Genomic DNA, 12,363 nt, shown 5'->3' on the forward strand with positions numbered 1-12,363 from the left:
TGCCCTCCAGGAGATTGGAGGTCTGTAGCCACCACAGGAGGGATACCCTGGCCTGAGGTGACTGCTGAATCATCCAGTGCATCTGGAGATGCGATCCGGAACACTTGCTCAGGAGATCCAACTGAAACGTTCTGGCATGGAACCTCCCATACTGGATCACCTCGTATGAGGCAACCATCTTTCCTAATAATCTTCTGCAAAGATGTACGGGTACGGGTGTGGTATAGCGGTCCTATTGTTATTATACAGACATTCATTAGTCCGACAGTGCTTGTCAGACACTGGACGTTTCCCGTCAAATAATAGTTAGACATTAATCATACTTCGACATAGATAAGTTAGACAATGTAATTAATCAGACATATAAAAGATCGACAGCGTATACACAGACAAAAAAAAGTCCGACATTTATCCATCAGACACGTATTATGTAGACACTGTTGAAGACCGACATTGAATACATAGATACCTGAAATTCCGACAGGGCATTTATAAAACAACAAGTAGACTGACACAAACATAACACCGACAACGAATACATAGACATTTAAGAGATAGACAGCACATATATAGACAGTTAATAGACCGACGGCGAATCCATAGACAAATAAAGAGACAGAAATGTCCTCATTCAGACATCGATTAGACCGTCACACTAAAAGTCCGACAGAACATATATCAGACATTAATAAGACCGACACACAAAAGACAGACAACTCATATAGAGACAGTTAAAAGTCAGACAGTACATTTATCAGATATTAATAAGACCGACACAAAAAAGACCGACAAAGCATATATAGACAGTTAAAAGTCCGACAGGACATATGTCAGATATTAATAAAACTGACACACATTCATTGCCAAAATATAATATTACACATAACAGACACATAACAGATATTAGTCAGGTATTCTTACTCAGAAACAGGGCCGTATCTTCAGTCCCGAGACTTGTATTTCTCCTACACCACCCCTGTACACTAGTCACAGCGTCGCGTCCACACCTGGACGCAACGTTCTCAATAGCTATTGCGGGTGGACGGGACTCATAGCGTCTCGTCCTGGACGGCCCGCTATCGCCTGCAATAGCTATGGAGGGGTGCCGTGGGGGTTTCACCCCATCCTGGAGTACACAGCTAAAGCCATGTGCCCGGGGGGATGTGAGAGAGGTGACTAAGGGGAAGGGGTGCGCTGCAGGGACTGGGGGGAGGTGTGTGTGGGGGGGGGGGGGGGGCGTTGCGCACATGACTTTAGCCTGTATGAGTTGGGCTTGATAGAATGCTGACAGGGCTGGCTGGGACCTGTAGTTCCACTGATTAAAGTAGCGCCGGGGGTAACACTATTAGCGTAGGCGCGTCTTAGCCTAGACGGCATACTATTGCAGGGGTGACGATGGAGGCGTCCAGGACAGTGCGCCCAGAAATAGTGGGGGGGACGGGAGAGGGGTGACTGAGGGGAAGGGGTGCGCTGCAGGGACTGGGGGGAGGCGTGTGTGTGTGGGGGGGGAGTGAGCATGACTTTAGCCTGTATGAGTTGGGCTTGCTAGTAGGACCGCTGACAGGTCTGGCTGGGACCTGTAGTTCCACGGATGAGAGTATCGCAGGGGGTTGCTGGGATGACGATGAGCTATGGTGGTAGCTCATGCCAGCAGTAGAGGGCCATACAGGACTGGACATTGGGACCCCGTCCACCCGCAATAGCTATTTGTAGCTAAGGGTGCAGGTGTGTACGCGGAGACATGTCTGTGTGTAGGAGGGTAGTGTTGGGGAAATGAAAATCTCAGAAGTCTATAAAATCAATATATTGGCCCCTGTCCTAATAATCTGTCGGTCTTTGTGTGTCGGTATTATTTGATTCTGTTATATGTATGTATTGTCGGTCATTTAGCTGTCTATGTGCTGTCTGCATTCTTGGATTGTCTATTTAATTGATGTCTGGTAAATGACATTTCAGTTTCTTTTATGTATGGGCTGTCGGTCTTTTACGTGTCAGTCTTATTGGGGTCTGAGTTATGTATTGTCGGTCATTTAGCTCTCTATGTATAAGCTGTCGGACTTTTACGTGTCGGTCTTATTGAAGTCTGTTATATGTATTGTCGGTCATTTAGCTGTCTATGTATAAGCTGTCGGACTTTTACGTGTCGGTCTTATTGGAGTCTGTTATATGTATTGTCGGTCATTTAGCTGTCTATGTGCTGTCTGCATTCTGGGATTGTCTATTTAATTGATGTCTGGTAAATGACATTTCAGTCTCTTTTACTATCTATGTATGCACTGTCGGTCTTTTGCGTGTCGGTCTAATGCACGTCTGATGTGTGTTCTGTCGGTCTTTTATGTGTCTGTGTATATGCTGTCGGTTTGTTGTGGTTCAGTAACATTGTTGTCTGATGGATGACGTGTCGGTCTATTTTGTTGTCGATGTATGCGCTGTAGGTTTTGGGGTTGTCGATGTGACTGTTGTCTGACTTATGAACTGTCGGTCTTTGTTCTGTAGGGCTGTTGGCCTTGTGTTGGTGTTTCCATTGTCTATATATTAACTTTGTCTGAGTTTTATCTGTCTGTGTTTCACCACTGTCTGACTGGTGTCTGTCTGTCTTCTGTTGTCGGTCTTTGTGCTGTCTGCATTCTTCCGGTCAGCGTGTCATCCGGAACCCACGGACACTCGAGTAGGTCGGAGTACCACACGGACCATCTCCTGAAGTGTTTTCGCCTTGTCCTCTGTTAGAAACACCTTCTGGGCCACAGTATACAGCCACATCCCCAGGAACAGGAGCCTCTGAGTTGGCTCCAGGTGGGACTTCTGTAAGTTGGTCGGACAGAAGACGGATGGTGCGGTCGATATGGAGCAGCAAAAGCTTCCTGGATTTTGCCTTTATCAGAATTTCGTCCAGATAAGGGACCACATTGACTCCCTGGACCCGGAGTTGAAGTATCATCTCCGCCATTACGTTTGTGAATACCCTTGGGGCTGTAGACAGGTCGAAGGGCAGTGCCTGGAATTGGAAGTGATCGTCCAGCAGGGCAAACCGCAGGTACGCCTGATGAGGAGGCCAAATCGGAATGTGGAGATAGGCGTCCTTGATTTCCAAGGAGACCATAAATTCCTGTTCTTTCAGGCCCGCAATCACTGCTCGCAGGGATTCCACTTTGAACTTGAACACCCTCAAATAAGGATTCAAGGATTTCAGATTCAGAATAGGTCTGACCGAACCATCCGGCTTCGGCACCACAAACTGGTTTGAGTAAAACCCCTTGTACTGGAACAATGACGTGGGACTGGACCAATTTTTGGATAGCCTGTTGCAGCGTAACCTGCATATCCTCCAAAGCTGGTAAGCTTGATTTGAAAAACCATTGGGGGGGAATACTGTCGAACTCCAGCTTGTAGCCCTGAGAAACGAGCTCTCTGACCCAGGCATCCTGGCAGGAGGTCTCCCAGGAGCGGCTGAAGTGACGCAGTCGGGCTCCCACCTCGAGGTCCCCTTGGTGTGGGTGGGCACCGTCATGCTGAGGGCTTAGTGGAAGCAGAACTGGTACTTGCAGGTATTCTGGACTTACCGCTGGTGCCTCTAGCCGCATTTGAGGCACCTCTGGCCTTTGATTGAAATGTGCGAGCCCGAAAGGACTGGACAGACGGACCCAGATAGGAGCGTCTCGCTGGCGGGGCCCCAGAGGGGAGAGACGTGGATTTCCCAGCCGTAATTTTGGAAATCCATGCATCCAGTTCAACCCCAAAAAGCCATTCCCCAGAAAAAGGGAGGGATTCCACATTACGTTTGGATTCTGCGTCCGCAATCCACTGACGCAACCACAAGGCCCTGCAAGCCAACGCTGCCATGGCAGCCGTCCGAGCATTAATGTTCCCCATCTCCTTGAGGGAATCACAGAGGACACGGGTAGTGTCCTGAATGTGCTTCAGGAGGGTTACCTTAGTAACTAAGGGCATATCCCCCGAGAGGCCCCCCTGAATTTGTGTGGCCCAGGAATGAATATCACGGGTCATCCAGCAACCTGCAATGACCGGTCTTTGTGAAAGGCCGGCTGCAGTGTATATAGATTTTAGGGGAGTCTCTATCCCCAAGATCCTTCATAGTAAAGGAGCCCGGTGCAGGCAGCACCGCCTTCTTAGACAAGCGAGAGACTAAGACATCCACCCCAGGGGGTTCCTCCCAAAATTCTTGACCTTCCGGAGCAAATGGGAAAGTGCGCAAAATTGGAATTTTTGAATAAGTCATCTAACTCTGGAGAATCAGGGAAAGTGACACTGGGCTTGTTTTGGACAAAGAAAAACTACTGCTGTGATGCAGCGTCCTCTAGAGGGAGCTTCAACACGTTCCTTATAGCCAAAATGAGGGGTTCAATACCCTGAGTAGAATCGGGATTCCCACTAATGGGATCCAGGTCATCCCCATCATCTTGAATATCATCATCTGAATCTGATAGCAGAGCAGGTAAACCACGCTTCTGTGGACCTGCATGAGAGGGGGGGGGGGGGGGGGGGGCTGTGCATCTGCCCTAGCAGCTAAGGCCCTAATTCCGAGTTGATCGCTAGCTGCCGTTGTTAGCAGCGCAGCGATCAGGCTAAAAATTGGTACTTCTGTGCATGCATATGGTGCGCACTGCGCACGCGTGAAGTACTTTCACAAAAGCCGATGCAGTTTCACACAAGACCTAGCAACGCTTTTCAGTCGCACTGCTGATCGTTGAGTGATTGACAGGAAGTGGGTGTTTCTGGGTGGTAACTGACCATTTTCGGGGAGTGTGTGTAAAAACGCAGGCGTGCCAGATAAAAACGCAGGAGTGGCTGGGGAAACGGGGGAGTGGCTGGCCGAAACGCAGGGCGTGTGGAACTAAATAGTCTGAAGTGATCGTTGAGTCTGCGCTGGCAGAAAGCTACTTGCCAGGTACAAAAGCATTGATGCCGTGCAATGCTTTTGTACCTGTGCGTGGTGGTGGGGGGGCTGATACTAACATGCGGGGTGGACTAGCCCTGTGCTGGGTGTCCCCCCGTATGTCAGAGTAACTGGTCGTAGATGTGTTAAATTTAGCACATCTACGATCAGCTCTGAATTACTCCCACATTTAGAAGCTGCCGAGTAGCCATGATCTTGTCCAATTCAGCGCCAAACAGGATATCACCATAGAAGGGTACAGATTCAAGTGCCTTTTTGGAGCCATTGTTTGCTTTCTTGGATCATAGCCACAGAACCCTACGAGTAAACGCTTTAGCCCCTATAAGTGGACGCTTTAGAGGCTAGTAGTCCAGTATCCAAGGCTGCTTTACACAGGTAAGATATAGCCTCCCAGATATTGGAGATGCAGGCCAGTTGTTCCCTGGTAGCATCAGACGAGAGGCTGTCCTTAAGTGCATCTGACCAGGCTTCAGTGACCTTAGCTACCCAGGCTGAGGCCATAGCTGGACGTGTAATAGCACCTACATGCTGGACCTGAGGCAGGTTTAAATTTTTATATCCATGACTTCCTTGAGAGAAAACGCTGTAGGGATAGGTAGAGCTTCTAACTAAGCGGGCTACATGAGAATGCAACGTAGGGGGAACCTCCCACTTATCACATTCTGCAGGAGGGAGAGGTTAAAATGACACTAGTCTTTTTAAGAGCTAGAACTGTTTGCCAGGAGTAAGCCGTGCTTCATGGATGAGTTCAGTAAGCTGATCTGACTGAGGGAATTCAGCTTTGACAACCTTTTGGTGTTTCAAAACTGAGGTAAATTCACAAACACAGGTAAATGTGAGGTACTATTAACCCCTAAACACCTGGTATGTTAGGGTTATGAAAAAACTAAAGTGATAAGTACACCTGACAGAAAAAAACAGTATATCACAAGCAGCAGACTAGCAGAAGTCACATACAATGGGGTAAATTTACTAAGGTGGGAGATTTTTAGAACTGGTGATGTTGCCCATGGCAACCAATCAGATTCTACTTACTATTTATCTAGCTGCTTCTAGCAGATAATAGATATAATCTGATTGGTTGCTATGGGCAACATCACCAGTTCTAAAAATATCCCACTTTAGTAAATTTACCCCAATATATATATTTGCAATGGGCCTGAATCAACTACTCAAGCCTCAGTGGCTGGTAGGATTAGCACTGTATAAACTGGCCCTGGGGAACGATGCTGAAGTTAGCTTCTTATTCAGCCAGCTTCTTATTCACTTCTTATTCAAGCTCCAGCTTCTTATTCAAAAAAAATAAGAATTTACTTACCGATAATTCTATTTCTCGGAGTCCGTAGTGGATGCTGGGGTTCCTGAAAGGACCATGGGGAATAGCGGCTCCGCAGGAGACAGGGCACAAAAAGTAAAGCTTTTCCAGATCAGGTGGTGTGCACTGGCTCCTCCCCCTATGACCCTCCTCCAGACTCCAGTTAGGTACTGTGCCCGGACGAGCGTACACAATAAGGGAGGATTTTGAATCCCGGGTAAGACTCATACCAGCCACACCAATCACACCGTACAACTTGTGATCTAAACCCAGTTAACAGTATGATAACAGAAGAGCCTCTGAAAGATGGCTCCCTAAACAATAACCCGAATTAGTTAACAATAACTATGTACAAGTATTGCAGATAATCCGCACTTGGGATGGGCGCCCAGCATCCACTACGGACTCCGAGAAATAGAATTATCGGTAAGTAAATTCTTATTTTCTCTATCGTCCTAGTGGATGCTGGGGTTCCTGAAAGGACCATGGGGATTATACCAAAGCTCCCAAACGGGCGGGAGAGTGCGGATGACTCTGCAGCACCGAATGAGAGAACTCCAGGTCCTCCTTTGCCAGGGTATCAAATTTGTAGAATTTTACAAACGTGTTCTCCCCTGACCACGTAGCTGCTCGGCAGAGTTGTAATGCCGAGACCCCTCGGGCAGCCGCCCAAGATGAGCCCACCTTCCTTGTGGAATGGGCCTTAACAGATTTAGGCTGTGGCAGGCCTGCCACAGAATGTGCAAGTTGAATTGTGTTACAAATCCAACGAGCAATCGACTGCTTAGAAGCAGGCGCACCCAACTTGTTGGGTGCATACAGTATAAACAGCGAGTCAGATTTTCTGACTCCAGCCGTCCTTGAAATGTATATTTTTAAAGCTCTGACAACGTCCAACAACTTGGAGTCCTCCAAGTCGCTTGTAGCTGCAGGCACTACAATAGGCTGGTTCAGGTGAAACGCTGATACCACCTTAGGGAGAAAATGCGGACGCGTCCGCAGCTCTGCCCTATCCGAATGGAAAATTAAATAAGGGCTTTTATAAGATAAAGCCGCCAGTTCAGATACTCTCCTGGCGGACGCCAGGGCCAGTAACATAGTCACTTTCCATGTGAGATATTTCAAATCCACATTTTTTAGTGGTTCAAACCAATGGGATTTGAGGAAATCTAAAACTACATTTAGATCCCACGGTGCCACCGGAGGCACCACAGGAGGCTGTATATGCAGTACTCCTTTGACAAAAGTCTGGACCTCAGGAACTGAGGCCAATTCTTTTTGGAAGAATATTGACAGGGCCGAAATTTGAACCTTAATAGATCCCAATTTGAGACCCATAGACAATCCTGATTGCAGGAAATGTAGGAAACGACCCAGTTGAAATTCCTCCGTCGGAGCACTCCGATCCTCGCACCACGCAACATATTTCCGCCAAATGCGGTGATAATGCTTCGCGGTGACTTCCTTTCTTGCCTTAATCAAGGTAGGAATGACTTCTTCTGGAATGCCTTTTCCTTTTAGGATCTGGCGTTCAACCGCCATGCCGTCAAACGCAGCCGCGGTAAGTCTTGGAATAGACACGGTCCCTGCTGAAGCAGGTCCTGTCTTAGAGGTAGAGGCCACGGATCGTCCGTGACCATCTCTTGAAGTTCCGGGTACCAAGACCTTCTTGGCCAATCCGGAGCCACTAGTATCGTTCTTACTCCGCTTTGCCGTATGATTCTCAATACCTTTGGTATGAGAGGCAGAGGAGGAAACACATACACCGACTGGTACACCCAAGGTGTTACCAGCGCGTCCACAGCTATTGCCTGCGGATCTCTTGACCTGGCGCAATACCTGTCCAGTATTTTGTTGAGGCGAGACGCCATCATGTCCACCATTGGTCTTTCCCAACGGTTTATTAGCATGTGGAAAACTTCTGGATGAAGTCCCCACTCTCCCGGGTGAAGATCGTGTCTGCTGAGGAAGTCTGCTTCCCAGTTGTCCACTCCCGGGATGAACACTGCTGACAGTGCTATCACGTGATTCTCCGCCCAGCGAAGGATCCTGGCAGCTTCTGCCATTGCACTCCTGCTTCTTGTGCCGCCCTGTCTGTTTACATGGGCGACTGCCGTGATGTTGTCCGACTGGATCAACCCCGGTCTTCCTTGAAGCAGAGGTTCCGCCTGGCTTAGAGCATTGTAGATTGCTCTTAGTTCCAGAATGTTTATGTGAAGAGACTTTTCCAGGCTCGACCACACTCCCTGGAAGTTTCTTCCTTGTGTGACTGCTCCCCAGCCTCTCAGGCTGGCGTCCGTGGTCACCAGGATCCAATCCTGTATGCCGAATCTGCGGCCCTCCAATAGATGAGCCCTCTGCAACCACCACAGAAGAGATACCCTTGTCCTTGGAGACAGGGTTATCCGCAGGTGCATCTGAAGATGCGTGCATTGATGTACAGACACCTTTCCTGGTTTTAGGAGATTCCTGACCAGGTCGGATAACTCCTTGGCTTTTTCCTCGGGAAGAAAAACCTTTTCCTGAACCGTGTCCAGAATCATCCCTAGGAACAGCAGACGAGTTGTCGGCATTAATTTGGATTTTGGAATATTCAGAATCCATCCGTGCTGCTTTAGCACCTCTTGAGATATTGCTAATCCCATCTCTAGCTGTTCTCTGGACCTTGCCCTTATTAGGAGATCGTCCAAGTATGGGATAATTAATACGCCTTTTCTTCGAAGAAGAATCATCATCTCGGCCATTACCTTTGTAAAGACCCGAGGTGCCGTGGACAAACCAAACGGCAGCGTCTGAAACTGATAGTGACAGTTTTGTACAACGAACCTGAGGTACCCCTGGTGTGAGGGGTAAATTGGAACGTGGAGATACGCATCCTTGATGTCCAAGGATACCATAAAGTCCCCTTCTTCCAGGTTCGCTATCACTGCTCTGAGTAACTCCATCTTGAACTTGAACTTCTTTATGTACAGGTTCAAGGACTTCAGATTTAGAATAGGCCTTACCGAGCCATCCGGCTTCGGTACCACAAATAGAGTGGAATAATACCCCTTCCCTTGTTGTAGAAGAGGTACCTTGACTATCACCTGCTGAGAGTACAGCTTGTGAATGGCTTCCAAAACCGTCTCCCTTTCGGAAGGGGACGTTGGTAAAGCAGACTTCAGGAAACAGCGAGGTGGATCTGTCTCTAATTCCAACCTGTACCCCTGAGATATTATCTGCAGGATCCAGGGATCTACCTGCGAGTGAGCCCACTGCGCGCTGAAATTCTTGAGACGACCTCCCACCGTCCCCGAGTCCGCTTGAGAAGCCCCAGCGTCATGCTGAGGCTTTTGTAGAAGCCGGGGAGGGCTTCTGTTCCTGGGAAGGAGCTGCCTGTTGCTGTTTCTTCCCTCGACCTCTGCCTCGTGGCAGATATGAATAGCCCTTTGCTCTCTTATTTTTAAAGGAACGAAAGGGCTGCGGTTGAAAAGTCGGTGCCTTTTTCTGTTGGGGAGTAACTTGAGGTAGAAAGGTGGATTTCCCGGCTGTAGCCGTGGCCACCAAATCTGATAGACCGACTCCAAATAACTCCTCCCCTTTATACGGCAAAACTTCCATATGCCGTTTTGAATCCGCATCGCCTGTCCACTGTCGCGTCCATAAAGCTCTTCTGGCCGAAATGGACATAGCACTTACCCGTGATGCCAGTGTGCAGATATCCCTCTGTGCATCACGCATATAAAGAAATGCATCCTTTATTTGTTCTAACGACAGTAAAATATTGTCCCTGTCCAGGGTATCAATATTTTCAATCAGGGACTCTGACCAAACTACCCCAGCACTGCACATCCAGGCAGTCGCTATAGCTGGTCGTAGTATAACACCTGCATGTGTGTATATACTTTTTTGGATATTTTCCATCCTCCTATCTGATGGATCTTTAAGTGCGGCCGTCTCAGGAGAAGGTAACGCCACTTGTTTTGATAAGCGTGTTAGCGCCTTGTCCACCCTAGGAGGTGTTTCCCAGCGCTCCCTAACCTCTGGCGGGAAAGGGTATAATGCCAATAATTTCTTTGAAATTATCAGCTTTTTATCAGGGGCAACCCACGCTTCATCACACACGTCATTTAATTCTTCTGATTCAGGAAAAACTATAGGTAGTTTTTTCACACCCCACATAATACCCTGTTTAGTGGTACCTGTAGTATCAGCTAAATGTAACGCCTCCTTCATTGCCAAAATCATATAACGTGTGGCCCTACTGGAAAATACGGTTGATTCGTCACCACTGGAATCAGTGCCTGTGTCTGGGTCTGTGTCGACCGACTGAGGCAAAGGGCGTTTTACAGCCCCTGACGGTGTTTGAGGCGCCTGGACAGGCACTAATTGATTGTCCGGCCGCCTCATGTCGTCAAACGACTGCTTTAGCGTGTTGACACTATCCCGTAATTCCATAAATAAAGGCATCCATTCTGGTGTCGACCCCCTAGGAGGTGACATCCCCATATTTGGCAATTGCTCCGCCTCCACACCAATATCGTCCTCATACATGTCGACACACACGTACCGACACACAGCAGACACACAGGGAATGCTCTAAATGAAGACAGGACCCACTAGCCCTTTGGGGAGACAGAGGGAGAGTCTGCCAGCACACACCAAAAAGCGCTATATATGACAGGGATAGCCTTATAATAAGTGCTCCCTTATAGCTGCTTTATATATATCAAGATATTGCCATTAAATTTGCCCCCCCTCTCTGTTTTACCCTGTTTCTGTAGTGCAGTGGAGGGGAGAGACCTGGGAGCCGTCCTGACCAGCGGAGCTGTGAGAGGAAATGGCGCCGTGTGCTGAGGAGATAGGCCCCGCCCCTTTTTCGGCGGGTTCGTCTCCCGCTATTTTGTGAATACAGGCAGGGGTTAAATATCTCCATATAGCCTCTGGGGGCTATATGTGAGGTATTTTTAGCCTTTATATAGGTTTACATTTGCCTCCCAGGGCGCCCCCCCCCAGCGCCCTGCACCCTCAGTGACTGCGTGTCAAGTGTGCTGAGAGGAAAATGGCGCACAGCTGCAGTGCTGTGCGCTACCTTTAGAAGACTGCAGGAGTCTTCAGCCGCCGATTCTGGACCTCTTCTTACTTCAGCATCTGCAAGGGGGCCGGCGGCGCGGCTCCGGTGACCATCCAGGCTGTACCTGTGATCGTCCCTCTGGAGCTGATGTCCAGTAGCCAAGAAGCCAATCCATCCTGCACGCAGGTGAGTTCACTTCTTCTCCCCTCTGTCCCTCGTTGCAGTGATCCTGTTGCCAGCAGGAATCACTGTAAAATAAAAAACCTAAGCTAAACTTTCTCTAAGCAGCTCTTTATGAGAGCCACCTAGAATTGCACCCTTCTCGGCCGGGCACAAAAATCTAACTGGAGTCTGGAGGAGGGTCATAGGGGGAGGAGCCAGTGCACACCACCTGATCTGGAAAAGCTTTACTTTTTGTGCCCTGTCTCCTGCGGAGCCGCTATTCCCCATGGTCCTTTCAGGAACCCCAGCATCCACTAGGACGATAGAGAAATTAGATTTGCAAGGGTTAACTAATAAAGAAGCTGGCCGAATAAGAAGCTAACTTCAGCCTCGTCCCTGGGGAGAGATATACAGGGAGACTGGATCCGATTCTCCTGAGACTTGCTTCAGATGTAGCCTGGGTTAAAAAATGGCTGCTGGTATATCACTGAGGGAGGAGGGTGTGAAGGAGCAGCTCAGACGCGGGAAGCCGCTGTGGAATTGCGCTCTGAGCTGGGGGAGGGGCCATCGGGGGAGAGCTGACCTCCCCTGTGCTGAGGTTATACTCTACCTCCTGGGTAAACCGGCCTCATTAATACCCCTTTTACACCGCCAGCTTTGAACACAGGTTATTGCATATGAGTGCGCATAACCCGTGTTGCTGTGCAGCGTAAAAGGACCCAGTTGGAAAAATTTGGGTCGAACGACGCGGTATTCCAACTCGGGTAGCAAGCAGGGTTGAACATGTGTTCAACCCGGCTCGCTGTGCAAACGGGAAGCTGGGTCGATGCGACCCATTTCCCGTTGACTCTGCGTGGACAGGCGGCGCTTGGAGATCATGTGATCGCTAAGCGCCGCGTCACCAGCGATGTCACCAAC

General features: G+C 48.9%; 1 long non-coding RNA gene across 1 annotated transcript in view; it reads right to left on the minus strand.

The window, feature by feature from the left end:
- Positions 1-12,363, minus strand: part of LOC134927407 (uncharacterized) — a 70,688-nt gene that overhangs the window by 57,566 nt on the left and 759 nt on the right. The gene's annotated exons all lie outside the window — the stretch shown is intronic.

This window comes from Pseudophryne corroboree, chromosome 5 (genome assembly GCF_028390025.1).
Source record: "Pseudophryne corroboree isolate aPseCor3 chromosome 5, aPseCor3.hap2, whole genome shotgun sequence".
In the NCBI taxonomy this organism is placed as follows: Eukaryota; Metazoa; Chordata; class Amphibia; order Anura; family Myobatrachidae; genus Pseudophryne; species Pseudophryne corroboree.